Here is a 22,912-nt window from a genome sequence, read left to right as displayed (position 1 = left end):
TTGCAGCGGCGAACTGGGTAGGAGTGGGGTGTTCTGAGAAGAATTGGCGGAAGGCCAGGCTTGGGCGCTGGATGTAAGGAGGCAAGCAGGCTGGCTGGCTTCAGGGGAAGGGTGGGACAAAGGCTGGAAGGCAGTGAGGAGGACATAGGAAGGAGGGATGAAGGAAGGAGAGAGAGAGGCAGAAGAAAGTCTAGAGAGAGAAAGGCCTGGACCAAAGGAGAAAGACAGGAGGCAGATGTGAGGTGCATACAGAGTAGGAGAGACCCTGAGGAAGAACAGAGAGATGGAAGATCATAATACAGGAGGGAGAGAGAGGGAGACCTGGAACAAAGGTGGTGGTAGGTACAAAGGAGAACTGACACTGGATCTGGGGAGGATAACAGAGGGAAAAGAGAGAGACCTGGACCCAAAGGGGATGGGGTTGGATTGTGAAAGAAATGTGGGATAAGAAAGAAAGAAAGCAATATTGGATGTACAGTCAGAAGGAAGTGCAACCAGAGACTCATGAAATCACCAGACAACAAAGGTAGGAAAAATTATTTTATTTTCAATTTAGTGATCAAAATGTATCAGTTTTGAGAATTTATATCTGCTGTCTATATTTTGCACTATATTTGTCTATTTTTCTATAGTTACTGAGGTGACATTGCATAGTTTAAAGTCATCTGCCTTGACATCTTTGAAAAAAACCCTGAAACTCGTAAATGATAATTGACATTTTCTCTGTGTACAGTGTGCTTTGTAGTTTTTGGGTTTTTTTAAGGTTACCATTATGAATTAATAAGATATTGTGTGTACATTAGAAATGAATGGAAGAAATTGGGGCGGGGCTAGGTTGGAGTGGGACTAGGGCGGGATTGGGGGCAGGACTGAAAATTAATAGATGTCCCGTTTTGATGAAAAAAATAAATGGTCACGTTATGCATAGGCCTCCTACACTTCGTAGCCTGAATCTCCAGATCAAATCTTTCTAAAGTGAACTTGTAAATCAGAACAATAAACAATCATTTTGTTTTTTTCTATAATCTTCTGACCCAACAATCCAATTCTTCCTCACATCTCCATGGAAACCAGTCACTCTATTCCCTTAATTCTAACCTTTTCCACTCAATCTAATGTCCATAGTGCCAGATTATGTCACTATGATAGGGTATCAAAGAAAACCAATAAGTAGTAATTAAAAAAACTTTAGTACATTGAAACTCCCTCCCCTAACCGTCTTCCTTCAAAAATTGCAAACATTTCAGATTCACTCCATTTAGGACCCAAATAATAGAAGAGAAATACCAACCTCATAAACAGTACATCATCTTTGAAAAAAATGTTTCTTTAGTCTTCGAATGTTACGGAGGGTGCATCAGCTATTCTCTAAGCAACATTTTGCTGTATTGGTTCAAGCCATCATTTTGGCTCAGTTAGATTATTGCAATTCTATTTACATTTGCTTGAGTAAGGGATAGAACGGCTGAAGCAATCGGATGGTAACTTTGCGGAATCAGATTCTGTCAAGGCAGAACTACTAAACGAATACTTCTGTTCAGTCTTCACCTGTGAAGCGCCAGGAGCTGGTCCACAGCTTCAGACGGGAGATAACCAGAAAGACCCATTTCAGGATTTCGAGTTTACGCCCAGTAGCGTCTACAACGAACTATCAAGACTCAAAGTAAACAAGGCCATGGGACCGGACAACCTACACCCCAGGGTGCTCAGGGAATTAAGTGAAGTCCTGGCAGAACCATTGTCTGTGCTTTTCAATCTTTCTCTACGCACAGGAAGAGTCCCCTTGGACTGGAAAACAGCTAATGTAATCCCACTCCACAAAAAGGGCTGCAGGACAGAGGCGGCAAACTACAGACCAGTGAGTCTAACATCTGTAGTGTGTAAACTCATGGAAACTCTGATCAAACGGAATCTTGACACAATCCTTGACGAGGAAAACCTACGTGACCCCCACCAACACGGGTTCACCCAGGGTACATCATGCCAATCTAATCTGATTGGCTTTTTTGACTGGGTTACTAGACAAATGGATGCCGGAGAATCACTGGATGTGGTATATTTGGATTTCAGTAAGGCATTTGATAGCGTCCCACACCGAAGGCTATTGAACAAATTGAAAACGATGGGATTGGGAGACACTCTAACTACATGGGTTGGGGACTGGCTGAGCGGTAGACTTCAGAGGGTGGTGGTGAACGGTACCCCATCCAAGGCATCGGACGTGATCAGTGGGGTGCCACAGGGCTCAGTCCTGGGCCCAATTTTATTCAATTTATTCATAAGAGATATGACGCAAGGACTTAAAGGAAGGGTAGCACTGTTCGCTGACGACGCCAAACTTTGCAACATAGTAGGCAAAAGCGTATTACCTGACAATATGACACATGATCTACTGCTGCTGGAAAGATGGTCAACTACTTGGCAGCTAGGCTTCAATGCTAAAAAATGCAAGATAATGCACCTGGGCAAGAGAAATCCGCGTAGAACTTATGTACTGAATGGTGAAACATTGGTTAAGACCACGGCAGAACGCGATCTAGGGGTGATTATCAGTGAGGACATGAAGGCTGCCAATCAAGTGGAGAAGGCTTCCTCCAGGGCAAGACAGATGATGGGTTGTATCCGCAGAGGTTTTGTCAGCAGGAGACCTGAAGTAATGATGCCGTTATACAGATCCATGGTGAGGCCTCACTTGGAGTACTGTGTTCAGTTCTGGAGACCACACTACCGTAAGGACATACTGAGGATCAAGTCGGTTCAACGAATGGCGACAAGGATGGTCTGGGGGCTCAAGGATCTCACGTATGAAGAAAGATTAAAAAAATTGCGGCTGTATTCACTTGAGGAAAGAAGAGAACGGGGAGACATGATTGAAACATATAAGTACATCACGGGACGTATCGAGTTGGAAGATGATCTCTTCTGTCTCATGGGACCCTCAACCACCAGAGGGCATCCGCTGAAAATCAGGGGAGGGAAATTTCAGAGCGACTTCAGGAAGTACTTCTTCACCGAAAGAGTGGTGGATCATTGGAATAGACTCCCACTGCAGGTGATTGAGGCCAGCAGCGTGACGGATTTTAAGAGGAAATGGGATATTCACATGGGATCTCTAGGGGAGTGAACTCAGGGGGGCGGATAATTGGAATGGGCAGACTTGGTGGGCTGTAGCCCTTTTCTGCCGTCATTTTCTATGTTTCTATGTTTAGTTAAAAGTGATTCAGAATTCAGCGGCCAAACTGAATTTTGGAAAAAGGAAATTCGATCATGTATTTCCATTACTGAGAAATCTTCACTGGTTCCCTGTTCATCTTATAATTCAATTTAAATGCGCTTGTATGATATTCAAAATTATCCATGGTCTATTTTTGCCTATAGTCCTTCTAACATGGAATTCTCTTTGGTCTTTTGTTTCAAGGAATTCTCAGAAGTACAAACTTTAATTTCCTTCAGTGAAAGGGATAAAGCTTGTTGGTAATATCTCTCGCTCCTTTTTTTTTTTTTAAAGGTTTACAACGATTTGGAATGAAATTCCTAGTTATATTAGAACTCTTTTCTCTCTCCAGATTTTTCGTAGCTGAAAAGAGTGTTATTTTATTTTGCAAAGTGCCAATTTGCAGAATTGTAATGCTATGTTTTGACCTTGTTTCAGATCATTGATTGAACCATGTCAACAAAAAGTGTGGAATTTTCAAGTGTGGAACTCTGAGTCATCATGAAGTTCCTATTCCTGCAGAAGAAAATTCCAAAGGAAACCATGAATGTATAATGCAAACATTGAGTGATAAATGCCCATCATATTTCAAGAAGTGGTGTGCAAACTTTGAGTGTGGAGATTTTAAGACTGAAGATGCAGCAAGGTCTTGGAGGCCTTAAATGGTGTCAGCTCCTGAAATTGTTGACCCTGTCCATACCCTGATTTTGGCAGATCGTCAAATATCAGCTAAAACAATTGCTGAGACATTACACAAATCCAGGGAATGTATTGGGTATATAATTTACGAGCAGCTGGGTATGCAGAAGCTGTCAGTGAAATGTTTGAATTCCCAAATGTTTGAATTCTGATGAGAAATTATGTTGAATGGACACTTCCAAGATTTTGCAGCATTTTCAGTGAGCTGGTGCCAACGTTTTGTAAAAACTAGTTACAGCTGATGAAACATGGTTACACCATTATGATCCTGAGACAAAACAACAGTCCATACAATGGTGGCACTCAGGTTCTCCAAGGCCAAGGAAATTCAAGATCCAAAAAATCAGTAGGAAAGGTAATGGCCACAGTGTTTTGTAATCAGGAAGATGTAATGACTGACTATCTTCTAGGAGGCCAAAAGTTAATGCAGAATACTACTATAACTTGCTGTGCCGATTAAAGGAGGCATTGAAAGAAAAAAAAGAAGAGGGATACTGTAAAAAGGAGTTCTCTTTTTGCAAGACAATGCATCTGCTGACAAGGCTGGCAAAATGATGGATGTTTTGACACAGTTGGGATTTCAGTACCTAGACCATCCACCCTACTCACCAGATCTTACTCCATCTGACTATTTTCTGTTTCCTAATCTTAAAAAGAGTTTGGAAGTGTGACCCTGCTATTCAGAACATTTATTAAGAGAAACTAGTACACCTCCTTAGCTATTTCCTATCTTGTAAATTTCCCAGCAAAGTCTCATCCATGTAATTAGCACCCTAACTTGTAATTTTCCTGGAAATATCCAGTTATCCTCTTTTTGTAATCTGCCTTGATCTGCAAGGTATGGGCAGAATAGAATTCACTAATGTAATGTAACAATTTGATTTGGTGGTGATTACAGCAGCGGAGCAGTATTCAAGTGACCAGACATCGGAGTATTTTTTTGGAATGGTTACAGAAACTTCAGACATGATGTGCTAAGTGTGTTAAACTTAGGGGTGAATATGTGGAATAAACTTGTAAATTTCATGTCTCCACGTCATTCCCTTCTTGTTGGGCTGAGACCTTTTCAGCACACCCCTTCCCCCCCCTGTACACCCCAGAAGTGTACCATCTTGTCAGTGGGAATTTTTCATGCATAGAAAAATCCTGGTGTAGGGGGGTGTTAGTCTGAAAGTTTAATTGAAGGCTGAAATATCACCTAGAGCACCACTTCTGACTTTGCTTTCACCACTTCTTCCTACCACAAATTCCATAACTTTTTAATTAGGTGCTGAGTGAAAAACTACTTTCTTCAATTAGTTTTAAAAGCGCTACTTATTAGCTTCATAGTGTCCCCTAGTCTTAGTGCTATTTAAAAGGGCAAGCAGCTGTTCCCTGTTTATCTCTTCTACCCTGCTATGATTTTATAGTCATTTATCATATCTGCTCTCAGTCATCCCTTGTTCAAGCTAAAGATCCTATTTTTTATGGGAGCCATTATCATTTTAATTATCTTTTCAGAACTGTATCTATTTCTGCTATAATATACTGTATCTTTTCTTTTCTTTTTTTTTAGACAAAGCAACCAAAAATGCATACACTTAGTGTAGTTGAACCTTGAAATGATAAAGAGATATTATATTAATCTAATCTAATCTGAATTTCTGTATCTCACTTATCCAGAATAAGTTCAAGGCAATTTACAAGTAAAGAGGCCCACATATTATTATGGGGAATTACAGTGACAGAGACATATTGATTACAAATGTTTTTAAAAGATTCACAATAATGTGAGAAGGTCTGATATGTAAATATTCAACCGGAAAAAATTCAATCATATCAAACCTTTCTACCAAAAACTTAATTGGCTGAAAATTTAGAGCCGAGTACTTTTCAAATTCGGATGTCTCTTCTACAAAGCTTTGTACAGTCTACTGCCCAACTACCTCACCAATCAGACCTGAACGATCTACTTGATCTCAATCATTCTTCGCCTTCCCCTCAATTAAAGAGTGCATCCATAAGAGATTCATCAATGACTCCTACCCTACCAAGCAGCCTCCAAAGATCCCGAATGGAGCCAACTGGTCAGAACATCAATATCCTACATGCACTTCAGAAAGTTCCTCAAAAAACTCCTCTTCCCCAAATAGGATGGCTCACCTTAAATTCTCCATGAAAAGAATCCCGACCCACTGACTCTCTATTCCACGTTGTTGCTCTAAGACTATGAACATTCCTACCTACTTATTTATTCATATAAAGCCCTGCTTAACTTTCCTCTATGCAATCAATACAATTTTCAGTCCTTTCTCCATTGCTGCAGCTCACTGATTCTCCTCAGCCATTTTTCCTGTAAACCGCCTCAAACCGAAAGGCTTTCGCGGTATATAGATAAAGATTCATGTTATATTATGTATATGCAATGTCTGGTGATGGTTTTCTTGGGATGTTAGTGATGGTTAATTTACAGGTTTTAGGATCTTTCGTTCAGGTGAGTTTTCAGGGTTTAAAAAAAATCTGAGGTAGTTCAGTTCAGTCCTAATGGTTGTTACTCTTTATTTTATTTTCTATTCTGTCCCTTTCAGTTATAGCTTATTAACATTTGAATGAACAAAACTAAGGGCTCCTTTTACTAAGCTGCGATAGCGGTTATAGCGCGCGAGCTGAATTGCCGCGCGTGCTTAGCACGGGCTGAATTGCCGCATGCGCTAGACGCTAACGCCAGCATTGAGCTGGCATTAGTTCTAGCCACATAGCGTGGGTTTAGCGCGTGCTAAAATGCTGCGTGCGCTTAAAAACACTATCGCAGCTTAGTAAAAGGAGCCCTAAGTGGTGCCAGAAAATCCTAGACTATAAATTACTACTGACGCAAAAGAAGAAAAAGTACTACTCTAAACAGATCAGCACAGAAGATAATCTTAAAATCAACAAACTGTTCTCAATATTAGATAGCCTAACCAACATGAATAAAATCACAAATGGTGACAACCCCTCTGTTCCAACCTCAGAACTAGCTAACTACTGTATTTTAAAACATTCAATCCACACGAGATCAGCTACCCCCCACCCCCACCAGTCCAGCTAGACCCACTGCAACTGTATGGAAATACCAGCAGAGAGATCTTGGAATGATTTTGATGAGATAAAATTCAAAGACATAAAATGGTTTCGCCTATAATACTCCAAAGCATACTGTAGTCTCGACACCTGCCCACCTTACCTGGTCAAAGCAGCCGCCCCAACAACCATAGGAAAAATAACCCAATGGCTCAGCTCTCACCTAAACACTGGTCTTTCCCCCCAAATCAGGAGGAGGAATTATCTTAATGTCCATTCCCAAGAATTCAAAACTCAGTCCTTCTGACGTGACCAGTAGCGTCCATCCCCCTATTTATCAAAGTGATGGAAAGATTATGTCACAGAACAATTTGAATGCTTCAGTATCCTCAACCCTTCACAATCGGGATTCAGGAAAAATCACAGCACTGAGACGGTGGTCACAGTGTGGAAATAAACACTAGCTTGTGCTCAGTTTAACAATTGTTTATTAATTTATTGATATACGAGGACACACAAGTCTTAAAGGCAGATATAGTATGTTCTAAATTCTGGACAAAATCTAGCCCCTTATATAGGGAATTCGGCATCTTAAACACAAAGGAATAACATAAATATATAAAAATAGATTAATTATTACAGGTACATAGGTTAGTTTACTCTTCTTCACCCCTTTGACCATCTGGAGGCCTAGTATTTATTAGGGTTATAAACTGGTCACTACCCAAGATACAAGTGACTTATTTTGTTTTTCCTCTCTAGAAGGGCAGTGAAATGCAGATTCAGCAAAGAGGTCATACATAGTGCATGTAGTTAATGTTCTTACTAGTTCCAGAAGAATCGTAGTTTAATACTAGAGATACATTAATAAGTATATTTCTAAGGTGGAATTTTTCCAGTTCCACAGCAGTATTAGTAACATATGGCAAAGAACTACTAAGCAAGGGTCACAGCGCAATCAGAATCCAATTTAACCTAAGCAGTGCATTTGACCTAGTAGACTTCGATCAAATATGTCTGAGATCTTCAGTGATTTCGAATTAAGCATCCCAATCCTGTCCTGGTTCCAAGGCCTCCTAACTACTCATCACTATATTATACGTAAGGATGGTAAACTTTCTGACAGTTGGTATCCTCCCAGGATTCCCATTGTCACCATCAGTGTTTAACCTTCTAATGCAATCCTTGGGAGCCAACCTAGATTTTGCACAAATAAAACATGTCATCTATGCAAACAACATAACTATTATGCTACATTAGCCAACACCCTCACCGCTGTAAAAAAAAATGTGTCCACATTATAGAAAACTGGACCTCAACCCACCACGTCAAACTAAATAAGAACAAAACCAAATTTCTTTAGCTAGGTTCCTCACTGGACCCATGCTACATTCCAAAGATTACAGTAGACAAAGCAGACTTTCCATTAGAGCTACAATCCCAAATCTTAGAAGTAGATATTGATAACTACCTATCGATGAAGAGCCATGTACAATCAATAATAAAACAATCTTTCCTTGTGATGAGAAAGCTAAGATTCATCAGAAAATACTTTGAAACAGAGACTTTCCAAATTTTAGTGCAATCCCTAATCCTATCTCAACTAATGTAACACTAGTTTTTTGTGCTAAAACGTTGTTATTACATCTACAATTAGTTCAAAATGCAGCAGTAAGTCTCCTATATGGACTATGGATATCAGAACACTTACAGCCCTACTGTATGAAACTATTATAGGGATGCAATTATGATACAAGGCCATATTAGCACACTGATCTGAGCCCTGTAAAAGAAATATGAATCCTTCCTCATTCCCTCTCCCCTCTTGCCACGCAGCCATTCTAAAGGGAAAATGTTAGCACCTTGTGACAGAATGCTGAGGCATTCCCTCCTCCCCTCTCTTGTCTCAAGATCCCTGTCACATATTAACCTGACACAAGTTAATCCTTATCTTATTCCTTATCTTGTTTAAGTATTCCTTATATGGGCAGCAAACAGACTTTGCCTACGTGCAAAAGCAGGCCTCTGTCACAAGCTGAGTTTAAGGAACATGCATTTTAAACTTTGGAATGTCACATGCTATAATAAGCTTTTAGACATATTAGAAGTGTACACAAGGGAATCACTTTATTGTAACGTTATGATGTATTCATATGTCACATGAGATAGTAGCTTTGAGAATCACATTAGATATGTAAACAAGTGAGTTACCTTGTTATAATCCGTACTGTAAATGCATGATGAAACTGTAACCTTGCAAAGCATTAGCTAAGTAATTAAGGGAGTTAAGATGCTCAATAAAAGGGTGAGAGACCATCCATTAGGATTGCCTCATCCCGATCTGAGTCCTGTGTGAAGCCTCATTCCTACAAACTATATTGGTTGCCCATAACCAAGGATCAAGTTTAAATTACAATCCTCAAAACCTCGGGGGGAAGGGCACACAGCGAGAGCAGTGAGCCTGAATCCCAAAAGCACAAACGCAAACAAGAGTGTCCAAAAGCACACAAAGTGGAATCAAATCTTGGACCCAGGATTGGGATATGAAATTGTTTATTTATCCACACAGAGTAAAATAAACTCAATCAAACGGTGTAGTAACACAAATGCACAAACTGGAACCAAGACCCTACACGGGCAATGTTTCGGCAAAAGTATTGCCTTCATCAGGGGTCCTTTTAACCTATGAAAACTGGCAAAGGTTCCATAGACCATTGTTTCCCAACCCTATCCTGGAGGGCCACCAGCCAGTCGGATTTTTGGGATAATCCTAATGAATATGCATGAGAGAGATTTGCATATAATGGAGGTGAAAGGCATGCATATCTGCTCCATACATATTCATTAGGGCTATCCTGAAAACCTGAATGGCTGGTGGTCCTCCAGGACAGGGTTGGGAACCACTGACGTAGACAATTTGAAGCTCCTTGTCAAGTGTAAACATAAAAACATAGAGTATGACGGCAGAAAAGGGCCGACGGCCCAACAAGTCTGCCCACTTAAGAACCCTCCCTCCCTCGAGAATCCATCTATTAAGCATTCCTCTTGAGCGACCCCACCTGTCTGACCTATCGTCCCTTGAAGTCGAGCGTGTTTCTGGCCTCGTCTACCTGACGTGGAAGACCATTCCATCGATCAATTACCCTTTCGGTGAAGAGCTGCAGGTGAAAAAAAACAGCTGTCAAGTTTAAATTAGGAATCGCTGCCTTTAAGATCCTGACAAACAATGTCCCCAACTACCTAACAGAGTTAGCCTTCTTACTCCAGGGTGCCTCCAATAGATATTCCACCAGAAAATCTTTTCCACTTAAAATTCCCAGCACGCAACAATATAAAGTCTACCAAGTAAATTACCTTATCCATCCAATATCAATTAGCAAAATGTTAGAACCAACTACCACTAGGACTCTTGAAAGCTAAGTTTTTCTGCAGATTACATTCTATGGAGAAAACTGCTATATTTAAGAACTGTTAGATTCAAACGTTTTCACTGATACACTATTGATTTACTTGATTCCAAACTACTATTTATTGATTGTTTTATATAAGAAAGACACTTTGATATTTAAAAGGTTCATGGGGAGACTGAAGGTGATGTTTGTGGGTATAATCCTGTAGGGCGCTCTTTGCGCTCTTGCGCTGAGGATACACCCAGGTGAACTCTTTTGGAGCTTTTTCTCTCAGGAAGTTCCCAGGACTGATTAGTCTCCCTGTGTTAACCATCCTACAAATTTAATTCTTCTCAATTCTTTTTGAATAGAGTGAGTGCTGGTGCATAGTTGGAATACAAGGAACTGAAGCAGGTCTGTGTGAGTGTACTACATTGAATTGATACCATGTCTATTTCTTTTTCGTGGGTGTTGATTAATACAGAGCCAAGCATTGTACACCTATAACTGGGCTTATTTTTCCCCATCTGCCTTACTTTGCAGCTGCCACGTTCCATTCCATCTAGTATTTAGATGCCCAGTTCTCCAGCCTTGTAAAGTCCTCCTGCAATTCCCATAATCCACTAGTGATATAAGACATTTTAATAATTCTGTGCCATCTGTAAATGTGATCACCTCACTTGCATTTTCTTTTCCAGACCATTTTAATACATTAAAAAGTAGCAATCCTATTACAGATCCCTGGAGCACTCTGTTCTTCACTTTTTGCTATTGAGGAAACTGATCAGTTAAACCTATTCTCTGTTTTTCTATCTTTTAACCAGGTGTGTAGTCAGACCTCAGTATTTAAGGGGGGGGGGGCACAACATTTTGCCCTGCCTCTCCACCGCTTTCTGTCCCTACCACAACACCACATAATTGGGCTGACAGGGGTTCCCTAACGCTTCAAGTGGAAGCCCTCCAAAAGCTGATGTTTGTTTTCTTGAGCTGTGCTATCTGACCTGCTTCAACCCCCCTGCCCGTGCACATACTTGGTTTTAGTGAAATTGAGCATGTGCAAGGGTGGCCCACCCCTTGTGAATGCTCAGTTTTTATGCATTCACAGGGGTGGGACAAGCCTCTCCACTCTCATGCTCAATATCCCTAAAACGAAGCATGTGTGAATGTGTGTGTATGGGGTGGGGAAACAGGGCAGGGCAGGCAGCATAGTGGCTCAGGAAAACAAGCTTTGATGGAAAAAGGCTTCTGCTGGTGGCACTTGGGGACCCTGATCAGCCAAACTAGCAGACAGCCCATCAATTTGGGGGGTCTGAACCCAGATTGGTTGGGGTCCAGCCAGAGGAGTAGTAAAGGGGGACAGACTACCCTGGACACCTTCTTGGTGGGAGCGCCGGCACCTCTCTGGCTCTCTTGCCATGTTTGCACCCTTTCTTCTCCATCCCCTGTACCTCTTTAAATCTTCACAAGCGCGAGCAACTACTGTAGCTTGCAGCTTGCACCAGCCTGGTTCCCTCTGAAATCACTTCCAGGTTGTGGGGCCAGAAAATGACATCCGAGGGAGAGCCAATGCTAGTGCGAGCAGCAGGCTGGAGAAGCTGCTCGTGCTGGTGAACATTTAAAGAGGTATGGTTAGAGTGGGCATGAATGTAGCTTGTGGGGCGCAGAAGGAGCAGAAAGGTAAGTTGTGAGCACCCTGCCGACATCATCTTCGGGGCCTAGAATCCTCTTTGAGAAATCCTAGATTGCAGGCAAGTTGCGGACACCCTGCCAATATCATCTGTGGGGCATAGGATCCTTTTTGCGAAAGCCCTAATTGTTGGAGTTTGGACTCATCATCTCTTTGATGCTGCTGCTGCAGGCAGGTTGCAGGCACCTTGCCATTATCTTTGGGGCGTTGGATCCTTTTTGGGAGAGCCCAGACTATGGGTGTTTGGTCTCACCATCTCTTTGATGTCGCAGCTACAGTCAAGTTACAGAAACCCTGCTGATGTCATCTGTGGGGCCTAGGATCCTTTTTGAGAGCGTCCTGACCACGGTATGCAGTCCGTGGTCAAATGCCTGTATGTCTGAAGGGGCATGAACAAAGAGGCATGCCCCTTTTGAGTCCCTTCAAAGCTCCGAGGAGCAGGGGATTATCGACCTGTTTTACCATAGGGAGAAAGAGGAAAAACAAGTTGTTATCCAGACCATCACTAACCACAAGTTTGGTGAAAGGACCAATGAATTTTCATTTAAGATCTACTTTGATAGAAACAGAAGTTGAGATGGCCCCAACTGTTGTTTCCCTATCATCCTTTGAGAGGACTCCACCACCTCAACCTGGAAATATCTTCTTGGAGGAAATAGCAGAGAAATTTTTGATTTGAAATTATATTTTCCAAAAAAACCAAGCTCTTAATTAATATGTTTCCAGATGTGGCCAGGCACACCCAGTATAATTGGAAGCAGTTCCTTCAGCTCAAAGCTAAGGTCTTGGCTGTGGGGGCAACATATTTCCTTAGATTTTCCTGTAAGTGCCTGGTCAACTATGGGAAAGTGTGGTGCAGTGGTTAAAGCTACAGTCTCACCAACCTGGGGTGATCCTGGGCAAGTCACCTAATCCCCCTAGATTGTGAGCCCACTGGGACAGACAGGGAAAAATGCTTGAATACCTGAATAAACTCATGTAAACTGTTCTGAGCTCTCCTGTGAGAACAGTATTGAAAATTGAAAAAATTAAATAAATTTAGACAAACTACTGATAAACAGCATAGAAAGGGTTACCATATTTGTGATGTAAAAAAAATAAGATAAGACACATGACCACGTCCCCACCCACACCAGCCCTGGTTTAACTCCACCCTCTCAGTCCCACCCTAACCGTGCCCCAATCCCCACCTTTCACCCCTTGTACCCTTCCCATCCTCTGTATCCTTTTAGTGTTTCTCTCTCTCTCCCTGCAACCCTCTCCCGCATGGATGTTATCTCTCTCTCCAAACCCTCCATGGGTGCTTCTCTCCCTCCCTCCAACCCCCCTTCCTGTGGTGTTTTTTTTCTCTCTCTCTCTAGCTCTCCAGTCAACCCCCTTCCCCAGGAGGATCCAGTTTCATGGCTTTCTCTCCAGCCCTGGTCTGCCCCGGAATCAAGTTGCTCTCCTCTGTTCCCCACCTACCTTCTCTGCTTAAATCAAATCTTTGGGCCCAATGAGGTGAATATGCTGCTCGGAAGCCTTAATTCTGCAGCAACTTCCTGTTTCTGCATAGGTGGACAGCTGTAGAATGAAGGCCTCCAGTGCAGTCTGATGGCAGAAGGCTCACCTCGTTGACGCTGCCAGCCAGCTCGAAGATTTAATTTTAACAGAGGAGGTAGATGGGGACAGGGGAGAGAAAAACCCAAACTCCTCAAAATTTAGATAGACCTCCAGACATGTCCAGGTAAATCCAGAGGTCTGGTAACCCTAAGCTTAGATATCTGTCTGGAATATAGGTTTTAAAAATAGCAAACTAGAAGGATTTGGTAAGAAAAACACTCCCTTTATGCCACTTTCTGGACATTTTTCTTTTTTGAAAATAAGCCCCATAATATATTAGGTTAGTTCAATAAAAAATGAATTACCTTATATTCTTTTTATTTATTAACCTTTATTTTTGTACTTTCAAATTGATTTACATTGTAACCACATTACTTTCTGCTAGATGGCTCAAAAGAGTTTCCCCATGTTTTCAGCTACAGAATACTAAAACCTGTTTCTAGAGGGGACTAACGTCTAATATGCAGCATTCTGGTATCCATGAACTGAAGCAGAGACTCAGGCAACTTTCAGTACTGTTGCTGTTTTGATTTGGCCTTCTGACATAAACAAGGTCAGCTCTGGCCACAGATGGATGTTTCGTTTATAACTGTGAGGTTAGAATGAAAAAAGCATGTGACTCTCTCATACCCGGAGCCTAACGAAGACAGAACACCCTTTGTGAAACTCAGAAGCCTGGCCTCAGGCAAAAGAGAGACACAAAGAGACAGAGAAAAATCCCAAAGAGTGCTGATACAGATTTCAAAGAGAAAAAAGGCCTAGTGTAATACTAAAAAATAATGAAGTCATTTAGCAAAATGTCTGCAGGCCTTTTCACTCCCAGACCTGTAAGCCCAAGTCATAGTTAATTCTACAGACCACTATGTTTTTTAATTGCCAGAGATCTTTGGCCCCAGCTTTAGTCCTTAGTAAAACACATTGTTGAAACCTAGAAGCCTCTGATTATCTGGGCTTCCTTTTTTCTAGTTTACGCCTTCTGTTATTGGTTGTTAAATATTATCTTCCATTGCAAAGAAGTATTTCAGCTAGGCAGGATGAGGTAAGGTGTACTTTTGTGTTCTGCTTTGTTTTCTGAGCAGAGATTAATCTTTCTAGTTTCAGGTCCCCAGTGGGATCAGGTGACAGGGTGTTCCCCTCCCCTCCCCACTCCTTGATAAGTTCTCTCAGCCAAAAAGCCAGGAAAGGACAATCTTTAGCACATGATTCAGACTGTAGGCTTGATCTTAGCAAAAAAGAGGGAAGTAGCCCACTTAGATATGCAAATACAGTGAGAAGTGAGCAAGAAGTGCCAAAGAAAGCATGGCTCTCAAAAGTTAGTCAAGAATACACAACCTACTACTTGTTTGTATGCCTTTAATTCTATTCTGGACGAAGTGACATTATCACTAGCTTAATCCTAGTATTATCACTGGCCAGCACTCATTTTGGTGCCTCGAATGATAGTCCTGTTTCTGCTGATTCCAAAAATGGCACCAGTTTTCTCCTATCAGTTATAGTTTTTGAGAAACAGAACATGTGCCATATAAAACTCTTCACTTTGCTTACCCATTAAAAATATCAGGATATTTTAATGCATGAAAGAAACATATGAAAAATTAAAAGAAGAGCGTACAACATGAAAATCTACTTATTTCATACCAAAAGCTCAAGTTTATGATACAAACTTTCCAGTCATTCGACACACAAGAAGCTCCTTTTGGAAGACTTCCGCGAGTGGGATCTGCTAGGACAAGCCCGCATAAGATTCCAACAATAGTCTGACATCATGTGTGCATCCCAAATTCTTTGGTATCTGGCTTCCATTGTTTTTATGTCTTGGTGAAATCCACCAGATCCACTCAAAAATTCAAACCATCCTTCCCCTCTTTAAAAGGCATATCCCATACAAGAAAACTTGGAACATCCCTCCTCTTCAGGATCACCGAGATATGGAACAGCTTTACTGCCCATCTTCGGAGTTCGACCTCCCTCCAACGCTTCAGAAAACATTTGAAAACTTGGCTTTTCTCCAAAATGTAACTACTCCCTCCCTCTCCATTATACTAAGTCCCCTCTTTCATTCCTTTTTACCAAGCCCTGCTTCTTTCCATTGGAGTTCCTATCTTTATTAATTCCTGTAAACCGTGTCGAGCTCCACTTCAGTGGAGATGATGCAGTATATAAACTTAAGGTTTAGTTTAGTTTTCACCTTCCTCTTCACTTAAGTCACACACCTCCTACACGATCATAACTATTATAACAGTTAAGTTATTTACCTTTTACAATCCAGTGTTTTGGATGTAAAACTACAGTTGGAAATATGTAACACTCTCACTATATCTGCTAACTTGTATGCAAAATCACAAACCAGGTAACAGAAGACAAAGTTGAAAAACTCATTAAGAATTTAAATCTATGTGCAACTGTTTTAAACAGGTCAGGATGAGAAACTTTAGAAATATGTACAAATTTAAGTAGTTTAAGGAAACCCTGTTTACCATCTAAATTGTTTTTGCACATAATCTATATATATAAAATCGGAGGTATGTATGTGTGTATGTGTGTGTGTATGTGTGTATGTGCCGCGATCACGCAAAAACGGCTTGACCGATTTGAACGAAACTTGGTATGCAGATCCCTCACTACCTGGGATGATATGTTCTGGGGGTCTCGCGGCCCACCTGCACATGTGGGCGGAGCTACAAACATAAAATCAGATTTCACCCATTCATGTCAATGGAAAAAATGTAAAAAGCTGCCATTCTCACATTAATTCAAAAACGGCTTGACCAATTTGAACGAAACTTGGTATGCAGATCCCTCACTACCTGGGGTGATATATTCTGGGGGTCTCGCGGCCCACCTGCACACGTGGGCGGAGCTACAAACAGAAAATCTGATTTCACCCATTCATGTTAATGGAAAAAATGTAAAAAGCTGCCATTCTCACTGTAATTCAAAAACGGCTTGACCGATTTGGACGAAACTTGGTATGCAGATCCCTCACTACCTGGGGTGATATGTTCTGGGGGTCTCGCGGCCCACCTGCATACATGGGTGGAGCTACAAACAGAAAATCAGATTTCACCCATTCATGTCAATGGAACAAATGTAAAAAGCTGCCATTCTCACTGTAATTCAAAAACGGCTTGACCGATTTGGACGAAACTTGGTATGCAGATCCCTCACTACCTGGGGTGATATGTTCTGGGGGGTCTCGCGGCCCACCTGCACACATGGGCGGAGCTACAAACAGAAAATCAGATTTCACCCATTCATGTCAATGGAAAATATGTAAAAAGCTGCCATTCTCACATTAATTCAAAAACGGCTTCACCGATTTGAACGAAACTTGGTATGCTGATACCTCACTACCTGGGTTGATATGTTCTGGGGGTCTCGCAGCCCACAACTCTATGTTGCTTGCTCAAGGGTGGGTTCACCCAAGAATTTATATGTTCTTGCTCCAGGAGGTGAAACTAAAATTGTTGTTTATAATCACGTTTTGCGTTAGTTGTATTGTATTCATTTTGTCAAATATTTCACATTATTATTTGAATATTGTACTTTTTATTAAGCTGTAAAAAAATACTTTCATTCACCACTATAAAGTATCTTTATTTGAATCCATTTACAGTGTTATTGCTATAATTAAATACCCGTGCAACGCCGGGGCATCAGCTAGTTATGTAATATAACAGAACAAAGATGATTTTTTCATTTGAGCTTTACATTTTTATGCTAGTGTGCATTATAGGAAAGGAATTAGACGAATAGTTGTGAAACAAAGGTCATTATACACACAAAAAAGTGGGTAATTTAAATACATAAATTTCCTATTCAAAATAGAAAGCTTGTTATAACATCCCGATTCTGCAGAAGAGATCTTTTAAATAGCGGTAAAAAAAAAATTAATAAATTCAACCATATCCCCACATAACCCCAGGAACAGGTAAAAAAACCCCAAAGCATTAAAAAAAAAAAAAGTTTGTGTGTTGGCCTGTGTTATGGTTTGGTGGCAGATTGTGAGGTATTTTGAAATTAAATACAGGTAACTTACTTACTTACCACCACTTAATCAATCGATTTGGCTAATCATAGCCAACCTATATATACCACTTTAACTATATTTGTAACTATGACCTAACTATATTAACAACTGTCCTGATCTTTAAATCTTTGTTAATTTTCAAATATTAACAGTGCATTGCAAAAATTTTAAACTTAAACAAATCAGTAAAAGCACTTTAAATATACAAACATTCTGAAAAAAATCATTTTCTCTCTCCCCCCCTCTTTCTCCCATTCATCCATAAAAGTATAACCACATATAGAATTTCAATAAACTAAATACAAGAAATAATGATGCCTTCCCACCTCCCTCCCACCCTGGATGTGTAAGGAATTAACTAAAAAGAAAAGGTACATGACAATTAATGTGATTCAACAAATGATGTCAACGGGCTCCACACCCTTCTAAATGCATTACTATATCCCCAAAATTCAGCGTTCATTCTTATATATTTGTAACTGCAACATAAGTTCGCCCATCAAAAAGTATAATTGAGTCTATCATAACTCTTCCAATTGTGTGTAGTAATCATCTGCATTGCTATTCCTGTCATTATTTAACCCCCCCAAAAAAAAATTAAAAAAAAACCCAAAACAACTGTTCTGATCTACCTGTACTAGCAACTCTATTGAATGTCCATGTCAACCATTCATTATAACTTCCTGGGTAACTGACCCAAACTTTTGTAATGTAATCTGCCCTTGAACTAAATAGGTAAAGGTGGAATAGAAAACTTGATTAACATAACAATGAAGAAAAACATGTAGTAGAGACAGCTCATCCAAATTTTCTCCCCATCTGAATGCAAAATATAAATACTTGAGCTGGTGGGGATCCCCAAGCCCTGCCAACTCAAGATTTCCTCTTCTAGGCTAGCAACCAGAAATCTCCAAGCTTTGCAGCTAGTGGCCATACCCTCAAGCTGCCACTATTTTCATGCATGCATGAAAGCCAAGGGGCTGAGGAGGCAGCAGCAGCTCTGAAATGAAGTACTTGCTGAGTTTGTTTTGGGGTTTCCAGTTCAGTTTTGGTATTCATATTTCTATTTTTAATTTGTGATCCATTGTTCTGTATTTGGTGAAGTCTGTATGTTCTGTGTGAAGAAGTCATTTAAAATTATTTTATACATATATGGTAGTAATGGTGGGCATGGAAATTGGGAGAGGGGTCCCCCCTCCTTAATTTCTGCCCTGGGCCCCAGCATGTCTAAAATCAGCCCTGGCTGTCTGCATTGGCTTTCCCACCAACCCAGGCCCTGATAAACCACTCCTTAACCCTGATTTAAAATGCATCCTTGGTGCATCTAAGGTTACCCTATTTGTGAAGTCAAAAAAAGAGGCCACATGACCCTGCCCCCGCCCCACACAACTCCCATTAGTCTTGCCCCTGCCCACCACCTTTCACCCATTTCCTTAGTCTCCTTTCCCTCTTCTGTACCCTTTTAGTGCTTCTCTCTTTCCCTCCCTCAACCCTCCCCCCTATGGGTGCTTCCCTCCCTCTAACCCCCCGTGGGTGCTTCTCCCTTCTTCCCCGTGGATGCTTCTCTCTCTTTCTCTCTCCAGTTTCCCTTCCATAGGTGCTTTTCTCTCTCTCTTTCTCTCTCTCTCTCCCTCCAGTCCCCCTGATTTTGGAATCAGCTCTAATTTGGATTTGTTATGATAAAAGGTATGCAATTAAGGATTTTTGGTTTCTTAATTACTTTATGAACATTTCTATAGTTGTTCTTTCACACTGAAAGTGCAAAGTATCTCCTGTAGATTTAGTGGGTTCAGCATGGATTATAGTAATTACTAGTGCTGCCCGATTCAGTGAAAAAAAATTTTGATTCGATTCACCCTGTTGAATCGATTTTTCGATTCGATTCATTTTCAACGACACAGCTTTTTAAGTTTAAACATTTTATTTAAATAAGGCAATATCAAGGAAATTGGGCGACTCTACCATATTCCCCCTCCCCGATTCTCAGCTTCCCCAGAGCATCCCCAAAGAAAGGACCCCATATTCCCCCTCCCCAGCTCCCCCAATTCTCAGCTTCCTCAGGCCCAGAGCATCACCAAAGAAATAGGCCCCATATTCCCCCTCCCCAGCCCCCTTCCCCAATTCTCAGCTTCCCCAGAGCATCCCCAAATAAAGAGTCTCCATATTTCCCCTCCCCAATTCTCAGCTTCCCCAGGCCCAGAGCATCCCCAAAGAAATAGGCCCCATATTCCCCCAACCCAGCCCCCCTCCCCGATTCTCAGCTTCCCCAGAGCATCCCCAAATAAAGATTCTCCATATTCCCCCTCCCCAATTCTCAGCTTCCCCAGGCCCAGAGCATCCCCAAAGAAATAGGCCCCATATTCCCCCAACCCAGCCCCCCTCCCCGATTCTCAGCTTCCCCAGAGCATCCCCAAATAAAGATTCTCCATATTCCCTCTCCCCAATTCTCAGCTTCCCCAGGCCCAGAGCATCCCCAAAGAAATAGGCCCCATATTCCCCCAACCCAGCCCCCCTCCCCGATTCTCAGCTTCCCCAGAGCATCCCCAAATAAAGATTCTCCATATTCCCCCTCCCCAATTCTCAGCTTCCCCAGACCCAGAGCATCCCCAAAGAAATAGACCCCATATTCCTCCTCCCCAGCCCCCCTCCCCGATTCTGAGCTCCCCCCCCCCCCCAATTCCGTGGCCTCAGGAAAAGAAGAGAGCACTGCAGCAGAGAGATCCTTTACTTACGCTGAAAGTTAGATGCGGGAACTCGAGAGGAGAAATGCTTTTGGGAACGAGCCAGCCAAGAGCCAACAACTACAAAAAAAATCAACGTGCTTGTAAGTTGCCGTCGCTGCCGCCACCATCGCCACAGATCTCACACTCGCTTTTCTTTCTCCTGTGCTAATTGGCTGTGAGCACCTCTGCCTCCCCCGTCTATTTCCCCAGCCCACCACCCGGGGGCTACAGGGGAGTTAAGTCAAGGGATCACTCACTTCCTGGAGAGAACCCACCCCTTGCTTCCCCCTCCCCAAGCCCTGATCGGCAGCTCCCGGGTTTGCCTTTCCTGTTGCCTCCGGCTCTTTTGCTTTGACATGTCTGTATTAGATGAAGGACTCCAGCGGCCGCGGCAGAGGGAAAGCCTGAACGCGAGCAGGTCTCAAGAGGGCCGCCCTTTGAATCGGTGAGTTCGATATTTTGTACAAATGAGTCAATTCGAACCGATTCACCCAAAGTGAATCAGTGAATCGATTCAAATCGCGAATCGGGCAGCACTAGTAATTACATTACAAATGAAACATTCACACAGCAGTAATTATTCAGTCAAAAGGAAAATAGCTACTGTGTTAGATTTGTATGTCTACTATTTTAGGCCCACCATATCCTGAATGAAAATCAGGGAACCCTACATAAAAACAATCTGAGAAAATTATGGAACTCATTCAAATTTAAGGACAGTTTTGGAGAAAATTAGAAAATGTTTTTTGCCTCTCACTGCATTTCCATTTTGGAAAGGGCCAATCACAATGAAGTCGTGTGTGATTGCACAAAATGCAGCAGTTAAATTTGGGGTGACAAAAAGTGGTCACAATTACAAAGAGAATTCTTGAATTATACTAGTTATATTGGTTAGTTATAATGTGTAGTTATTACAATGTGTAACTATTTTGCGAGAACTGAGATACAAGTGTTTTTCTACCAGAGGTGTTTACACTAAGGTGTTTCTCTGGATAAATTTGACACTACCTCTGGAACAACACTAGTGATTTCTCCCCAATTTTTTTTATATTGACTCTTTTTATAATAACTTTAGACATAAGCAAGAGGTGGACATCTTCTACAAGCTTCCAGTGAAGAAGTAAAACAGTAATAATTATCATTGCCAGTGATTTTCTGGGCATCAGTTGTCTTTTATCAGTTTGTTTAATTTGTACTATTATTTCTATATTTGAAAGATTGTTCTATATGTTTGAGAATATTAGCTTATCACAAATGCCTATAGACTCTGGTTTTCTATATTAACACTTTTGGTTTATTTGATTACTATTATAATTTTCTATTACTAACAATCTAGATATGATTTTATTTTATACACTGTATGAAATTTGTATATATGTTCATTAACATTGTTTTAAATGATTAATTACAGTTGCCTCTGATGCAGCCTACCTCTCTGCGAAACGTTACCATGTTGGGCTAATTTACTCCATGTCTTTTTTGGCCTTGTGATCTGTTGTGGTTCCTTCTCTACTAGTAACACTAGACAGGGCCGGATTAAAGGGTAGGTCCAGTAGGCACGGGCCTAGGACCTGAAATGGTCAGTGGGGCCCGCCGCCGGAACCACCCTCCCTATTCTGCCGCTGCTGCTTTCCTTAACCAGCAGCAGCAGCAGCAGCAGCAATAAACTTTAAATCAGGGGTGTCCATCCTTCCTTTCTTCTGTGCCTCCCTCTGGCGAGTGTTTAGCTGCTGGCCGGCTCCCTTGCTTCCTGCAGTGGTTTTTCAGATCAAAGCGGCGGGCGTCGACTGCTCGCGTGATCCGCGGCTGCTTCGGATGCAGCTGTGGATCGTGAGAGGAGCCGACGCCTGCTGCTTTGAGCGGATTAACCACTGCAGACAGCAAGGGAGCCGGCCAGCGGCTAAACACTCGCCGGAGGGAGGCACAGAAGAAATGCTGCTGCACCCAATTAGGGAGAGAGAGGGAAGGGGACGGGACAGTGACAGGGAGGTGGTTGTGGGGACGGGGCGGTGACGGGGACAAATGTTTTCCTCATGTTATTCTCTACCTAGGGGCCCTCGAAGAATTAATTCTGCCCTGACACTAGAACCAGGTTTGAGTAGCTTTCAGCTCCTTACTGAACACCTACTGACCCGGGCATTAGCATCTCTTTGAAGCAGGACATTAAGAACATGTTATTTACAGGAACTGTCTGCAAACCGCTGACCAACATCAGGGACAGGCCATAATGTCCAATTGCACTGTGCTAGTCCACAAGAATTGAACTAAAGGACAGAACTCAAAGATGCCCACTTTCTGTTCCTCTTGAGTCACAAATCTGAGGAGTTTTGTCCTCTTTAAATCTCCTCCAAACTTATTTTAGTCTAGTCATTGCTCAAACAGCCCTTTGCCAATATCATGTGCAATTGTTCCTACTGTAAGGCAGCAAAAATAGGTCCTATATCCAACCACTAGGCATCACTGTTGCATAATGGCTATGGCTTTCTCTCACACAGAACTCCCCAGTCAATATGGGAGCACCAGGCCTGA

This window comes from Geotrypetes seraphini, chromosome 7, assembly GCF_902459505.1.
Source record: "Geotrypetes seraphini chromosome 7, aGeoSer1.1, whole genome shotgun sequence".
NCBI classification, from domain to species: Eukaryota; Metazoa; Chordata; class Amphibia; order Gymnophiona; family Dermophiidae; genus Geotrypetes; species Geotrypetes seraphini.
Note: the sequence above shows the minus strand (reverse complement) of the source record.